Source organism: Triticum aestivum, chromosome 2D (assembly GCF_018294505.1).
Source record: "Triticum aestivum cultivar Chinese Spring chromosome 2D, IWGSC CS RefSeq v2.1, whole genome shotgun sequence".
NCBI classification, from domain to species: Eukaryota; Viridiplantae; Streptophyta; class Magnoliopsida; order Poales; family Poaceae; genus Triticum; species Triticum aestivum.
In genome coordinates this window covers 495,536,800-495,555,017 of record NC_057799.1, presented here as the reverse complement: position 1 = coordinate 495,555,017, position 18,218 = coordinate 495,536,800, and positions in this window count along the sequence as shown.

Below are 18,218 nucleotides of genomic sequence, written 5' to 3'. Positions count from 1 at the left end.
CATGAAGAAAGCAATAGCAACATACTAAACGATCGGGTGCTAAGCTAACGTAATGGGTCATGTCAATCACGTCATTCTCCTAATGAGGTGATCCCGTTAATGAAATGACAACTCATGTCCATGGCTAGGAAACATAACCATCTTTGATTAACGAGCTAGTCAAGTAGAGGCATACTAGTGACACTCTGTTTGTCTATGTATTCACACATGTATTATTTTTCCGGTTAATACAATTCTAGCATGAATAATAAACATTTATCATGATATAAGGAAATATCTAATACTTTATTATTGCCTCTAGGGCATATTTCCTTCATTATCTTCAACCTAGCATTCTCATTAGCAATAGTAGTGGTATCCTCGGAAGAGGGGTTAGTCACCACATTAGCAGTTGAGGATATTGCAACATCAGCAGGAGTAGAACATTCACCAACAGAGATAGCGTTATCATACTCAAGACATTTTAAACATGGCAGCACAAAGTCTTCCTGAGCGAAGCTGACCTGTTGAGCGTGAAGTGAATCGTTCTCTTTTTAAAGATCTTCATGAGACCCTCTCAGTTTCTCTAGATCCTGCTTCCTTTGAAGATAATCATAGGAAAGCTTCTCATGAGTAGCTGAGAGTGCTTCATGATTCAAGTTCCTCATACTTAACATGAAGATTTTTAATGTCTTCGATTAAGGACTGAGTTCGATTCATTTCCGCGTCCAACAGGTCATCGCTTTTGTCTAGCAACTTTTGAATGTGTTCCAAAGCAGTTTGTTGTTCAGTTGCAATTTTAGCAAGAGTCTTATAGCTAGGTTTGGATTCACAGTCAGAGTCATCTTCACTGGATCTCTGAAAATAAGCATCGCGTGAGTTTACCTTGGTACCTCGTGCCATGAAGCAGTAGGTCGGAGCAGAGTCATCCTCATCATTGGCTTCAGCGTCGGCAACGTGACCATTGTCTTTAGTGTTGAAGATGGACTTGGCGACGAATGCGAAGCTAGAGCCAGGCTTGCCACGCCTGAATCAGACTCCTCCTCAGACTCCACCTACGCCTCCTCTGAAGCAGACTCCTCCTCTGTATCCATTTCCTTGCCAACGAACGCACGAGCTTTGCCAGATGAGCTCTTGTTGTGAGACGAAGACTTTGATGAAGACTCTGAGGATTTCTTCTTCTTCTTGTCGTCAGAATCATATTCCTTGCTCTTCTTCTTCTTAGATGTAGTGTCCTGGTTTCTTGCATTTGTGGCACGTTCTCTTCTTGTGGTCACGAGAGGAAGTCTCATCATTCCTTGAGCTGGATCTTGAAGACTTTCCGAAGCGATTCTTTTTGGACAACTTCTGGAACTTGTTCACGAGCATTGCTAGCTCCTTTCCAATGTCTTCAGGATCCTTAGAACTGCAGTCAGATTCTTCTTCAGATGAGGAAATGTCCTTTGCCTTCAAAGCACGAGTTCGACCATAGTTGGGGCCATAGATGTCTCTCTTCTCAGATAGCTAGAACTCATGTGTGCTGAGACTCTCTAGTATATCAGACAGATTGTAAGTGCATCTAGTGCCACCCCTAGTTGGTTTTGGAGTATTGACGACAAACTTGGTTGAGGGACTAATGTGTTTGTGAGAATTGCAGGATAACATAGGTAGTAGTCCCTTATTGATTCGGTTTAACCACCTGGAGTTTTAGCTATGTCGACTGCAGGGATAATCAAGGTGTCCGTTGCGTGCCCCATTTTTTATGGTCATGATTATCCCAAATGGAAGGCTATGATGAGGAAGCGCCTCCTTGCAATGAACAGTGAGCTTTGGACCGTCACGGAGATTGGTCTCACCGATTTATGCAAGATGGCGCATGCTGACGACATTCGCAAGTACACTCTACTGGATATCAAGGCGAAGGATATTATATGCTCTTGCTTGTCCAGAGACGAGTTCAGGCGCATCATGCATCTCTGCAATGCAAAGCTTATCTGGGACCGGATCTCTAATGTTTATGAAGGTCATCAAACACGTCAGGACCCCTGGTTCCACAAATTCAAAGAGTCGCTTAAAACAATGACTCCCGAACCCGAGCCATCTTCTCTGACCTACTGCTTCATGGCACGTGGTGCCAAGGTAAACCACGCGATGCTTACTTTTAAACATCTAGTGAAGATGACTCTGAATGTGAATCCAAACCTAGCTACATAACTCTTGCTAAAATTGCAACTGAACAACAAACTGCTATGGAACATATTCAAAAGTTGCTAGACAAAAGCGATGACCTGTTGGACGCGGAAATGAATCGAACTCAGTGTGCCGGATTTCGGGTTCCGGCAAAACCCTTGAGGTTTGAACACCGGGGTGCGCATGAAGATCTCTCTCTCCCTAGATCGCTCTCGCTACAATCGCAAGACCTAGCTCGACAAACCCAAAGAACGAGAGACACAAGAGTTTATACTAGTTCGGGCCACCGATGTGGTGTAATACCCTACTCCAGTGTGGTGTGGTGGATTGCCTCTTGGGCCGAGGATGAACAGTTACAAGGGAAGAACAGCCTCCTGAGGAGAGGTGTTCTTGTACTTAGTGAACTTGTGTGGTAGAGGATGATCTGAATGATCCCCCGTCCAAGATGAGCTCTAGATGCCTCCTATGATGGTGGCTAGCCCTATTTATAGAGGCCCTGGTCCTCTCCCCAAATATTGAGCGGGAAGGGATCCAACAATGGCCAAATTCAAAGGGAGACAACTAGTACCGATAAGGAAACCTTTGCCTGATGCCTCGGGACTCCTCGCATGCGCTTGCCTCTTTAGCACCAAAGAGGAAACGAGGACACTGCGCGCTGGCGCCCGCTTGGCTCCAGTTGTCATGGCTTGCGTCACAGAAACCTCGCGAGGTGTCCCTTGCCTTGATCTCTCCGCCCCTCGCAAGCTAGCCCGGTGAGGCTGTCCCGAGGAGGTCTTGTGTCGTCCGCCTCGTGAGGGTCTTGAGTGTTTGCTGGTGAAGATGGGCCGTACAGGGCCGCTGGTGGAGCCACGCCGTGGGCTGCAGGCAGGCAAGTTTGGGGACCCCCGTTCCCAGGACGCCGACAGTAGCCCCCGGGCCCACGGCGCGCTCGGACTTGGCTTCGAGGCGAAGCCAAAGGGCAAGTGCGGAGCGCCGCGGGCCCCAACAGCCTGCGGCCCCGCTTGACGCGTGGCGGTTGATTGGACGTGGGCGTCTCCGCTTCCCCACGCTGCCTCGGCAACTGCCCGACTTGACGAGTCCCTGCTGCTTGCAGAGAAAAATCATCATTACCTGTGATCGTGGGGATCGCCGGTTAGCCTTCTCCCGCTATAAATGAGGAGGGGGCGGAGCCCCCGTCGCTCATCTCTTCCTGCCCCGCTCGCTTCTTCTTCCTTGATTTATTGCTAGTTGCGACTCCCATGGCGCCTATTCGGAGGTTCTCGGCCATAGAGAACGGAAAACCCCCCCTCGACGAGCCCGGGCCACTTCCGCCGAAGAAGAGGCTAAGACACCGCCGCGACATGGTCGTGAGGCCTGAGGTGTCGAGGCCTTGGTGCGAGCGGCCTCCTCCCGGGTGAGGGAAATATGCCCTAGAGGCAATAATAAAGTTGTTATTTATATTTCCTTATATCATGATAAATGTTTATTATTCATGCTAGAATTGTATTAACCGGAAACTTAGTACATGTGTGAATACATAGACAAACAGAGTGTCACTAGTATGCCTCTACTTGACTAGCTCGTTGAATCAAAGATGGTTAAGTTTCCTAGCCATAGACATGAGTTGTCATTTCATTAACGGGATCACATCATTAGAGAATGATGTGATTGACTTGACCCATTCCGTTAGCTTAGCACTTGATTGTTTAGTATGTTGCTATTGCTTTCTTCATGACTTATACATGTTCCTATGACCATGAGATTATGCAACTCCTGAATACCGGAGGAACGCTTTGTGTGCTACCAAACGTCACAACGTAACTAGGTGATTATAAAGGTGCTCTACAGGTGTCTCCAATGGTACTTGTTGAGTTGGCATAGATCGAGATTAGGATTTGTCACTCCGATTGTCGGAGAGGTATCTCTGGACCCTCTCGGTAATGCACATCACTATAAGCCTTGCAAGCAATGTGACTAATGAGTTAGTTCGGAATGATGCATTACGGAACGATTAAAGAGACTTGCCGGTAATGAGATTGAACTAGGTATTGAGATACCGACGATCGAATCTCGGGCAAGTAACATACCGACGACAAAGGGAACAACGTATGTTGTTATGCGGTTTGACCGATAAAGATCTTTGTAGAATATGTAGGAGCCAATATGAGAATCCAGGTTCCGCTATTAGTTATTGACCGGAGACAAGTCTCGGTCATGTCTACATAGTTCTCGAACCCGTAGGGTCCGCACGCTTAACGTTCGGTTATGATCGGTATTATGATTTTAAGTGATTTGATGTACCGAAGGTTGTTCGGAGTCCCGGATGAGATCACGGACATGACGAGGAGTCTCGAAATGGTTGAGACGTAAAGATTGATATATTGGAAGGCTATATTCGGACATCGGAAAGGTTCCGAGTGGTTCGGGCATTTTTCCGGAGTACCGGGAGGTTACCGGAACCCCCCCGGGAGAAGTTACGGGCCTTATGGGCCATAAGAAGGAAGCACACCAGCCCACAAGGGGCTGGTACGCCCCCTTGGGCAGGAGGACGAATTGGAATAGGTTTGGGGGGGCCTTTCCTTCTCTCCTACTCCTCCTTCCCTTCCTCTCCTACTCCAACTAGGGAAGGGGGGAATCCTACTCCCGATGGGAGTAGGAGTCCCCTACGGCGCGCCATAGAGAGGGCCGGCCCCTCCCCTCCTCCACTCCTTTATATACGGGGGAGGGGGCACCCCATAGACACACAAGTTGATCATTGATCTTTTAGCCGTGTCCGGTGCCCCCCTCCACCATAATCCACCTCGGTCATATCGTAGCGGTGCTTAGGCGAAGCCCTGCATCGGTAGCTTCATCATCACCGTGATCACGCCGTCGTGCTGACGGAACTCACCCTTGAAGCTCTACTGGGTCGTGAGTTCATGGGACGTCACCGAGCTGAACGTGTGCAGATCGCGGAGGTGTCGTACGTTCTGTACTAGGATCGGTCGATCGTGAAGACGTACGACTACATCAACCACGTTGTCATAACGCTTCCACTTTCGGTCTACGAGGGTACGTTGACAACACTCTCCCCTCTCGTTGCTATGCATCACCATGATCTTGCGTGTGCGTAGGAATGTTTTTGAAATTACTACGTTCCCCAACAGTGGCATCCAAGCCAGGTTTATGCGTAGATGTTATATGCACTAGTGGAACACAAGTGAGTTGTGGGCGATAATAGTCATACTGCTTACCAGCATGTCATACTTTGATTCGGCGGTATTGTTGGATGAAGCGGCCCGGACCGACATTACGCGTACGCTTACACGAGACTGGTTCTACCGACGTGCTTCGCACACAGGTGGCTGGCGGGTGTCAGTTTCTCTAACTTTAGTTGAATTGAGTGTGGTTACGCCCGGTCCTTGTTGAAGGTTAAAACAACACATACTTGACGAAAAATCGTTGTGGTTTTGATGCGTAGGTAAGAACGGTTCTTGCTCAGCCCGTAGCAGTCACGTAAAACTTGCAACAACAAAGTAGAGAACGTCTAACTTGTGTTTGTAGGGCTTGCTGTGATGTGATATGGTCAAGACGTGATGATATATAAATTGTTGTATGAGATGATCATGTTTTGTTAAAGTTACCGGCAACTGGCAGGAGCCTTGTGGTTGTCTCTTTATTGCATAAGATGCAAGTGCCATATAATTGCTTTACTTTATCGCTATGCGATAGCAATAGTTGTGAAAGCAATAGTTGGCGAGACGACCATGTGACGACACGGTAATAAAGATCAAGATGATGGAGATCATGGTGTCACGGCGGTGACGATGGAGATCATAATGGTACTTTGGAGATGGAGATCAAAGGCACAAGATGATGATGGCCATATCATGTCACATATTTCGATTGCATGTGATGTTTATCTTTTATGCATCTTATTTTGCTCAGTACGACGGTAGCTTTATAAGATGATCCCTTACTAAAATTTCAAGGTATAAGTGTTCTCCCTGAGTATGCACCGTTGCGACAGTTCTTCGTGCTGAGAAACCACGCGATGATCGGGTGTGATAAGCTCTACATTCACATACAACGGGTGCAAGCCAGTTTTGCACACGCGGAATACTCGGGTTAAACTCGACGAGCCTAGCATATGAAGATATGGCCTCGGAACACTGGAGACCGAAAGGTCGAGCGTGAATCATATAGTAGATATGATCAACATAGTGATGTTCACCATTGAAAACTACTCCATCTCACGTGATGATCGGACATGGTTTAGTTGATTTGGATCACGTGATCATTTAGATGACTTGAGGGATGTCTATCTAAGTGGGAGTTCTTAAGTAATTTGATTAATTGAACTTTAATTTATAATGAACTTAGTCCTGGTAGTATTAGCATATCTATGTTGTAGATCAATAGCTCGCGTTTAGCTCCCTTGTTTTATTTTTGATATGTTCCTAGAGAAAACTAAGTTGAAAGATGTTAGTAGCAATGATGCAGATTGGATCCGTGATCTGAGGATTATCCTCATTGCTGCACAGAAGAATTATGTCCTTGATGCACCGCTAGGTGACAGACCGATTGCAGGAGCAAATGCAGACATTATGAACGTTTGGCAAGCTCGATATGATGACTACTTGATAGTTTAGTGCACCATGCTTTACGGCTTAGAATCGGGGCTTCAAAGAGTTGAAATTAGTATTTCAGCCTCATGCCCATGTCGAAAGGTATGACACCTTTGACAAGTACTTTGCCTACAAGATGGAGGAGAATAGCTCAGCTAGTGAGCATGTGCTCAGAATGTCTGAGTATTACAATCACTTGAATCAAGTGGGAGTTAATCTTCCAGATAAGATAGTGATTGACAGAGTTCTCTAGTCACTATCACCAAGTTACTAAAACTTCGTGATGAACTATAATATGCAAGGGATAACGGAAATGATTCCCAAGCTCTTCGTGATGCTGAAATTGACGAAGGTAGAAATCAAGAAAAGCATCAAGTGTTGATGGTTGACAAGACCACTAAATTCAAGAAAAGGGCCAAGGGAAGAAGGGGAACTTCAAAAAGAACGGCAAGCAAGTTGCTGCTCCCGTGAAGAAGTCCAAAGCTAGACCCAAGCCTGAAACTGAGTGCTTCTACTGCAAAGGAAATGGTCACTAGAAGTAGAACTGCCCTAGATACTTGGTGGATAATAAGGATGGCAAAGTGAACAAACGTATATTCGATATACATGTTATTGATGTGTAGTTTACTAGTGTTTATAGCAACCCCTCAGCATTTGATACTGGTTCAGTTGCTAAGAGTAGTAACTCGAAACGAGAGTTGCAGAATGAACGGAAACTAGTTAAGGGCGAGGTGATGATGTGTGTTGGAAGTAGTTCCAAGATTGATATGATCATCATCGCACACTCCCTATACTTTCGGGATTAGTGTTGAACCTAAATAAGTGTTATTTGGTGTTTGTGTTCAGCATGAATATGATTTGGTCATGTTTATTGCAATACAATTATTCATTTAAGTTAGAGAATAATTGTTGTTCTGTTTACATGAATAAAACCTTCTATGGTCATACACCCAATGAAAATGGTTTGTTGGATCTCGATCGTAGTGATACACATATTCATAATATTGAAGGCAAAAGATGCAAACTTAATAATGATAGTGCAACTTATTTGTGGCACTGCCGTTTAGGTCATATTGGTGTAAAGCGCATGAAGAAACTCCATGCTGATGGGATTTTGGAATCACTTGATTATGAATCACTTGATGCTTGCGAACGATGCCTTATGGGCAAGATGACTAAGACTCTGTTCTCCGGAACAATGGAGCGAACAACTGACTTATTGGAAATAATACATACTAATGTATGCGATCCGATGAGTCTTCACTACAAAAAAATACACTTCCGTGATGATACGTGTTTGTCACAGTAGGTCACGTTTTTTGTCATGCATGTACATCCATGACAAATTTATGACAGAATCAAGATAGTCATACCTGTGCTGTCGTAGAAGTGTTCCATGACATTACCAAAATTATCATCATGGAAGTGTCCACTTCCATGACGATAAATCGCGCGTCACAGAAGTGCTTTTGTCAAGGGTGATCGACACGTGGCATCCACCGTAACGGAACGCCGTTAAGCTATCGGGTCGGGTTTTGGATCCGATAACCCGTTAACAGCCCCGACCAATGGGGATTTTCCACGTGTAAAATCATCATTGGCTGGAGGAAACACGTGTCGGCTCATCGCTGGGACAGATGTCATCCACTCATTGGACAGAAGGCGCCTATGATACATCGACACGTGGCACGGCCCAACAGAGGCCCATTCCTGTGAAAAGGCCGGCCCGTTTGACTTGGTCAAAAGGTGGCGGGCCGGCCCATGGAAAGCCTGTTAACGGCCTGTTCGCATATAGCCCATTTACAGCCCGCTAACCCAAGGCCCGTTACGCCCTATTCAAATTAGGCCCAGTAGCGTCAGCTGGGCCATCCAATATGATTCCATCCCGTTTTCACTTCTGGCCCATGTATGGCCCATGACGTCTTTTGGCCCATATGAGGCCCTATGTAACTCTTGGCCTATTAACGGCCCGTGGTGAAACTGGCCCGTAATGAACAGTGTATCACTTTACACCCATTAACGGCCCGTGGTGAAACTGGCCCGTAAAGAACAGTGTATTACTTTATACCCATTAACGGCCCGTTATTCCGTTGGGCCGTTTCCAGCCCATGTTATCTTTCGGCCTTCTCAGAGCCCATTTATTCTTGGGCTATTTTCCAGCATTCGTTTACTTACGACCCGTTACTGTCATTTTCTGCTTGTGGGCCAAATTCAGCCCGTGGTTATAGTCGGCCCGTTTGTGGTCCGTTAATACATTGGGCCGTTTTCATAGCATCATCAAATACGGCCTATTAACGATGGCCCGTTATGGTCGGCCCAAGAACGGACGATTCCAACTCTAGCCCGTTTATGGCCAGAATGCGGTCTGTTTGGCCCATGTTTGGCCAATCGATCATACGGCCCGTATAAGGCCCATTGATGATACGGCCCGTAGAAGGCCCATTGTTTCTACGGCCCGTAGAAGGCCCACTGTTTCTACGGCCCGTAGAAGGCCCACTGTTTCTACGGCCCGTAGAAGGCCCACTGTTTCAATGGCCCATAGAAGGCCCACTGTTTCTACGGCCCGTAGGAGGCCTAGTGTCACTACAGTAAATATTAGCCCATGGTTATTGTGGCCTAGTTTTAAAAATAGGTTATTGCAGCCACTAGCAAACCGCAGAAAAAGAACTGCACTGACTACAAGCGAACAAATAAACAAGACAACAAGGAAATAAATAAGCAAGCAACTTACACTAGGCTATCACGGCTATTACACATATTACATCCACTGGGCATCAAAGTTCGCCACCAGTGCAAATATAGGGAACACAACAGCATATAAACGCCGCAGCAAAACAAGTCCAGAACTGAAACCACTTCATAAGAGCTCAAGAAACAATAGCCTGGGTACCCATAATGCTGGCAAGATGCTTAGCAAGCTTATTAACTTTCTCTTGTTTGGCGCTTAAGTCCTCCAGCGCTTGCTGTTGCACCAGAAAGTATGCATCTGAATTCTGCAGGGACTTCCTCAGTCCTTTGGCTTCCTGTCGCATAACATCTGATCGATGTCTTTCAACTTGAAGTTGAGACTCAAGAAGCCGAACTGATTCAGGCAACGAGTTCGAAGAGCTGGTGCCAGCAGTGGTAGCCAGTAACTCGAACACTACATCAAGACAGGACTTTGGGGTTGTCTCAGTGTCTTCAATATAGTTTTTATCAGCTTTCTTGGAGACCAACAGGGATGTCTCACTATCTTGAACCTTATCTGCATTACTTCCTTTACCATTGCATAACAGGGTACTCTTCTCCAATATTTTATCCGCGTTCTAAAAGAGAAACAAACAAACACATCTCAGGTTTACAATGTAGTATATGAAACTCATTTTGGTAAACCAGTTCAGTAGTAAGGTGGACAGGATAACAGCATGAAACAAACATATATCTATGTAGTATGGTCACTGTATGGTCTATATCATTCTAGTTTATGTTGCCAAATCAAGATAGATACAGTTCGAATCATATCTATTTAAGACAAAGCAGCATAGACAGAATATAAGTGTGGGAAACTACACATCAATAACAACACTTGTAATGTGCATGGCATGAGAACATAACTGTTTATTCAATTGAAACTGAAATCAACATAGAGCAAGTTACAACAGCAAACAGCCAAACACGTTGAAGAAATAGGTTTAAAACATACCTGTTGCGCCATTGGAGTTTCAATTGCATCCTTCAAATTTGAAATTAGTTGGTATCAGTAAATACAGTGATGCAAGAGCAAAGTAGTATGAACCATAGCTACGGAACCTGACCTGAGAACAATTCTTCTTCTGCTTTAAGCGTTGACTTCGGGTTCGGAGTGGTGGTCCTCGTGATTTGGGCACTGCAGTTGCCTTACTAACTGCTCGTGTTTGGGTGCTCTGTGGTGGAGACGGTGCTGTGTCAACGGGAACTGGGTGTCTATCTGCTGGGGTTGGGGTTAGAAGGGGTGTAGCTGGTTCTCTGTCCAACTGGGTAGGGGTACAATCTGCATGAGTGTGGGTTATGTGTGGTGGGGCTGGTTCTTGGGCAAGTACAACCGTGGTTCTATCTGCATCGACAGGTAGCACGATCTTTTCTGAAGACCGTGTTTTTACTCCCACAGATACTGCCATCACTCCCTCCAATTGAAATGGCTGATAAACAAGAAAAGTAATTGAATGTACAGACATTGTAAGATAGACAGGTGCAATGGATAGTAGGGAAGAAAACATGGCATGAAATAATTCACATTTATGTTGTCTAAGCAAACAGAATAGCAGGACATAATTTCACATATATGATGGCTAATTAAACAGGATAGCATGACACAATTTCACATGTATGATGGCTAACTAAACAGGATAGAATGACATACTTCAAAATATGATGACTATGTAAACAGGATGACATGATATAACTATACGATGTGTCTATTAAAGTGGTTGGCATGCCATAAATCACAAACATGCCGTCGATGGAAACATGATGGCATGATATAATTCACGGATAGAATGACATAATTTAAAATATGATGACTATGTAAACAGGATGAGATGATATAACTATATTATGTCTTTAGAAAATGGGTTGGCATGCCATAATTCAGATACATGCTGTCTATGTAAACATCATGGCATGACATAATTCAAATATATGATTTATATACTAAGGAAGTGAGCAGAGGGCAATCGCATATATGATGTGTCAACTAAGGAGATGGCATTCAATATTGTGTATATGATGTAAAAACTAAGCATTGCAATACAACATATGCATTATATGAGTAATATAACCCTGCCAAGTTTGAGCATACACCTCAGGGGGATAATAGGACTGGTCATCTGCCTCTGAATCCTCCTCTGAAGAGCTATCTGTAACCAGCAAGATATCTGCTTCAGCAGGTAGCATTGTCTGCTCTGAAGACCTTGTTTTCACTCCAGATTTCTCCATCACCAATTCAAATGGCTGATGCACAGGAAGAGCAGTTGAATATACAAACATTGTCGACAAAAGCAATGAGAAATACAAAAAAAGGACGGCATGATATAATTCACATATATGACGCTTGCCTAAACAGCATGGCATTGCATAATTCACATACATAATGCCTTGCAACAAGATAACATTGCATAATTCACATATATAATGTCTTGCAACAAGATGGCATTGCATAATTCACATATATGGTAATTAGACACTAAACAGGTGGCATTCACACAAAGCATGTCTAAACTAAGCAAATGACATAGCAATGCAAGATACCATACGCACGATATGAGCAACATAACCCTGCCAAGTTAGGGCATGCACCTCGGGGGGGGGGATATGACTGGTCATCTGTCTCTGAATCCTCCTCTGAGGAGCTATCGGTAACCAGCAAGACATGCGCTTCGTCAGATAGCATTGTCTGCTCTGAAGACCTTGTTTCCACTCCAGATTTTTCCATGACCGTGCCGAATGGCTGATGCACAGGAAGAGTAATTGAATGTACTAAAATTGTTGACAAATTTAACACGTAATAAAAAAATGATGGCATGATATAATTCACATATAAGATGACTGGCTAACCAGGGTGGCATTGCAAAATTCACATATATGATGCCTGGCTAGACAAGATGGCATTGCATGATTCACATATACGATAAAGAAACTAAACAGATGTCATTGACACAAAGCATGTCTAAACTAAGCAGATGACATCTTTAATGTATACAGTAAGCAATGCAAGGCACCATATGCATGATATTACCAACATCAGCATGCCAAGTTAGAGCGAAGACCTCATGGGGTAAATAGGAGTGGTCTTCTCCTTCTGAATCCCCCTCAGAACAGTTATCTTCCTCTTGATTACGATCCGAAATGGGTGGAGGGGGGCTGCCTTTGCGCCCACCATGGAATGACGTCTGCATGAAATTTTATTGCCACGCAAGGCTCGTCTCTTTTGCTCTACATGATCAGTTCCATTATGTACAATAACTGGCATGCATAGGAATAAAACATAGTGAGATTATGTAAGGAGTGCATGCACAAATCCAGAGTGATGGTAGCAAACTGTGGATAGACCCAAAACCAATGATAGCAGGCAGATAATAGCTTTAGTTAAAAAATACAGATAATGGCTCCTTTAATGTTTGTTTGCACCCAACATGAAACTCATAGTAGACACCGGAGATTAACCAGATAGTAGACAGATAGTACTGATTGCTGCCCCAATATGTACCCCACAACCATTTAAAAACTCAAGTTTCAGCATTAGTTTGGACCTGACTCGGAGTCTAATAGGTGAACACGACGATAATGTAGCATGTCATCATATTAAGCGACGCATAACGTAAGCAGACACGGAAGAGTGCGACCTCTCTTGCGGACCCGTGTAGTCCTCAAGGTCATCTGCTCAGTTGATGATGGTAATGCAGTTGCCGTGGCTGCCGGCGGCGGGGAAGAAGATCTGAGGCGGCGAAAGACAGTCTGGAGAGCGGATCCCTGCTGTGGTGAACCCTTCCGTCGTTGGAGCAGCTGAGCTGGGGTGGAACACAGCGCCGCAGGAGCAGGACAAACCACACAAGGTTTTCTTTGACACATATCTGTAACAGAAGTAATTGAGTAAGGGCTTGTTTGAATTTGAGGATTCTAACAATGCAGGGATAGGAAATAGACAGGAATAGGATAGGAATGCACGTGCAAAACAGAGAATTTAAAAACACAGGATTTCTGCCAATCTGGGTGTTTGATTCACAACAATTGGAAGATCACAGGATGCAAAAAAGCATGGTGAGATTAAGTCAAACCACAAGAAAATGTACGGTTATAATGCTATTATGCTACTATCTCTTAGTCTTGTGCTTGATGAATAGGAATATGAAAAGGAGGAGAAGTGGAAATTAGAATTCCTACGGTTTTTCTTTCAAGGAGACACTAAAGGAACAAATCCTACAGTTTTCCTTTGCTCCATTCCTTTGCACCAAATTCATGAAAAGTAGTACCATAGGAAACTTTCCAATTCCGATGTTTTTCATTCACTTTTCCTTTCAAGCACTGGCGATTCTAGTAGGCAGGCTTGAGCAAGGAAAATCCTACACTAAAAAAATGTTTTTGTGCTACTTCTATTACTTTGGACCCAGGCCACTGCCATACTAGCTCAACTCCCAGGCCCATCGACAAATGCACAGCTCAAACGCGCAGAGATAAATAATGATGGCATTCAAGAGAGTCCATCACGGATAGATAAGTTGCCTGGTACCTCACTGCTTGTCATATAGTAGGATAAAATAATCGTATTTCCCGTTACTACGAGTGCTCAGTGGACAATATATATATAACATGTAGAGTAAAAAAGAGATGCAACAAGTGTACAACCTCTTTGGCGAAGCCATGTCAATCTCAGCGTGATTGGGTTGGCCGGTGAGGATGCTCCGGCCGACTTGGCTGTCGGAGGAGGGGAAGAAGATCTTAGGCGTCCGGAGATGGAGCCCGAGGTACTGCTCCGCTGTGATGGAGGGTTTCGTTGTTGGAGCAGCTCCGGTGAGTTGTACGACGCCGAGGCTGAAGCAGGACAAGAGAGACAACGAACAACGTTAACCTGAGTGGAATTCTAATAGCATCTCCAATACATGACGTAAAATACATAACCACAAAGTGCTAGATGTAAAATACATCAGCCGCTCATCTTTGAACTTAACTGTCGAAACTGGATTTAACTGTCGAAACTGAACTTAACTGTCGAAACTGAACTTAACCTCGAAACTGAATTTTGCTGTCGAAACTGAATTTTGCTGTCGAAACTGAACGCACTAGCAAGGCGAGGCTACACGTCGGTCAACTGACTTTTTCATCTCTGGTCAGTCGATTTTGCAGCCGTTGGATACGAAATCAAGGGCATGCGGTTCATCTTCAACCTCCACCCCCCTGAGCCGCCAGCCACCACCGACCAAACAGCAGGCCCCCGCCGCCCGCGGCCGGCGGTGCGCCGCCCCACCCGCCCCGAAAGCACTCCCCACCGCCGATCCGCCGCCGCCCCGGCCATCCCTCTAGGCCCCACGTGCCGAGCTTTTTTCCGGCGATCCCCACGCCACCGCCCCGCCAACGCCCCGCCACCGCCGGCGACCACCGCCCCCATCCTGAACCATAAGATAGATAGTGGGGTACCTCTCCGGCGAGCCCCCCTCCTCGCTGCGGCTGGTTCTTCCTTCACCCCGGCGAGCCCCCCCCTTGAAAATCGATTGACCCAAAAGTTGATTCAGTCGACTGAAGTGTAGCTAAATCGGAGCAGCATCGCAAGCAAGAGCAAGAGCGAGAGCAGCAGCGCGAGCAAGAGCAATAGCAAGAGCAGACCAGGCAGGGGACCGAGAGCAAGAGCAGAGTAGCAGCAGCTCCTACTGATGTGGACGTCGCCACCGAGGGAGCGACGCCGTGGAGGAAGTGGCCGGCGATGCCGCCATGGATGGAGCCGCGCCGTGTCGGCTCGGGACCGAGCGCCGGCAGCACCGTGAGATCGAATCAAGGAGAAAATGCAGCGATTAGTGTACAACCTCTTTGGTGGCGCCGATTAGGCCGCAGCTTCATCCGAGGAAACGGTGATGATGATGCTCTTCCGGTGGTGCAGGTGAAGACGGCGGTGTGGGAATGGAGGTGGCGTGAAAGACGAGGGGAACGTCGGGGCAGCTCCTTGGAGGTGGAGGACGGGGTGGCTGAACCGGCGGGACGATGAGATCGATGACGGATCCTCATCCGGTACGGTGGATGAGGGACGTCGAGGTGTTGCTGTGGACGACGTCGTCGGGGAAGAGGCTCCGGCTGGGTGGCGGACGGAGCAGGGTGTGGGGTTTCGTCGCGGGTTTTCGCGGCCTCGGTGTACGAATGGGTGGGCGGATGGGATGGCAGTGGGGAACCATGGCTTAGAGACGCGCTTGTCCGAAATGTGGGGTAAGTTACGAAAGTACCCCCACCGATTTGAGGCGGTTCTTTCGGTTCAGGGGTACCACGGGCATTTCGCGTGTCGGGATTTCACAGGAGGTGGGAGTTTTCGCGCGCGTTGTAATTTCGGAATAGCAAGGCGCGGGTTGAGATGGAGGGAGTTGTCGGAGCACAACGAGACAAAGATATATCTTAAATATTTCGGGCTAACAAGGCGCGGGTTGAAGAGGCGGGAGTTTCGCAGCATGATAGACAGAGACGCTAGCTTGAATTTTCGGCATAACAAGGCGCGGCTTGAAATTTCGGAAGAACAAGCTTAACGTGTACCAAAAAAAGACAATTTGCACCTCAACACGCACAACACACACACAAACACCATTTAGACTAGAGTAAGGTACACGTGCATTGCACGCATGAGATTTGGCAACCAAATTATGAATAAATACCACATTATAGCATGCAAGCTTTGAGTCATATATGCATGATGTAGATGTTCGTTTAATTCTTATAGTTCATTTCATTCAAAATCATCTAGTTTTTATAAGAAAGCTAATCTATTTTAAGATTCATGGAATTGTGCGTCGTAAGACATAAAGTAAAAACAAATAATGGCAAATCATGTAGAAAAACATTTGGGCAATTCTGATACGGAAGATTCTAGAACAAATAAGAAGTGCTTGTGTTTTGATGTTTGTGCATTATGCTTAAGTTCAACCATGGAGTCTTCTAGATTATACATGTGGCGAAATCTGGTGGAATCTAGATGATATCCAACGGCCAGTAGTGCTCAAATTTGCCATCTTTGGACCATCGGATTCGCCTCATCCAACGACCATCTTTCAAAGTTAAAGTTACCCGCACACAATATAAAAAATATAAATATATATATATAGGGGTATAGATATAGATATGTGATGCGAAAGCCGCCCATCATCTCCAATTAGAATAGTGTGTCCATGCACGGATGCGACGTGGCCAAATGATGTCTGCCATCGGTATCTCAAATTCAAATCAGTCTGACCTTGTTCAATGTGTATACATTACAACATGCTCGTTTCCAAACCACACCGCGCAGATCTCCGTTATATTCATGCATGCATGGGTTTCAAACATCAGGATCTCTTATTCAAATATTTGAATTCAACTTTACATTGATTATGACCTCACCTATTCTTTTACACCCACACAGTAGTCTTCTCTTTATAATTGTACCACTAACTTTCTCTCGTGCATGCATGCACACACACTACCAGTCGGCATTATCCATCGCACGCATACAATCTTTTTCTTCAGGTCGGTCTCCCATGAAGGCACACACCCACACACATCCCCCTCTCCATCATATCGGGCATTCTTTATCTCTCACGCGTGCATGCGCAACGATCGATGTTCCTCTATGTATGTGTGTATATAGCTAGGTCTTTCATAGTTTTCCACACAAACCGATCAATCGATATATCCAGTGAGGTCTCACCCTCTTTCCCACGTCCACATCGATCAATCTATACCTCTCTATATAGGATTAACATATATAGCTAATACACCCACATTAATTATATATCCAACGTCCCCCTCTCATCATCCATGCCTTCCGCTTCATCTCTCAGACGCGTGCACAATGGCGAAGACAGGGGCAGTAAGGGCCCTGCCCCCTCCCCCCTAACATCACTATATATCGAGGCTAATATGAATGTGATCATTAGACAATTGCTGCTAAAAATGGTTTAAGTTCATGAATTGACCCTCCTCGTAAAGGATTAGCAATGCTTGGCCCCCTAGCTCATTTATTTTTCATGGCTCCGCCACTGCGCGCAACAGCGCACGTGTTCGCCCCCTCTCTCTAAATATCGATCTCGCACTTGTGCATTCCTTCATAGTCTCCCTCCACTCGGCCCCTCGCACCATCTTCTAGCCCCCCACCGGATTTTGCCACATGTACAATCTAGCAGACTCCATGGTTGAACTTAAGCATAATGCACAAACCTCAAAACAACAGTGGTTCTCTTTTGTTCTAGAATCTTCCGTATCATAACTGCCCAAACTTTTTTTCTAGTTGAATTGCCATTATTTGTTTTTACTTTATGCTTTACAACGCACAATTCCATGAATCATAAAATAGATTAAGGGCTTCTTTGATTCAAAGGATTCTCAAAGGAATTTTGGAGGATTCTAATCATTAGGAATTTTTCCTATCTTGGTTGTTTGATTCGTAGGATTGTAAACCATAGGAATTTTTCCATATGATTCATTTGCACTAGATTTCATAGGAAACATCCCATCCACTCAAACCTCTTTGAAAGAATTCTGCGTTTTTTCTATGCACAATCAAACACTCGTACAATCCTGTAGGATTCAAGACGACATTCCACTATAATCCCATGTTTTTCCTATTCCCGCGTTCTTAGCTTTTTTATAAAAACTAATTGATTTTGAATGAGATGAACTATAAGAATTAAACGAAGGGCTACATCAGGCATATATGACTCAGAGCTTACATGCTATAGTGTGGTATTTATTCATAATTTGGTTGCAAAATCTGATGCGTGCAATGCACGTGTACCTTACTAG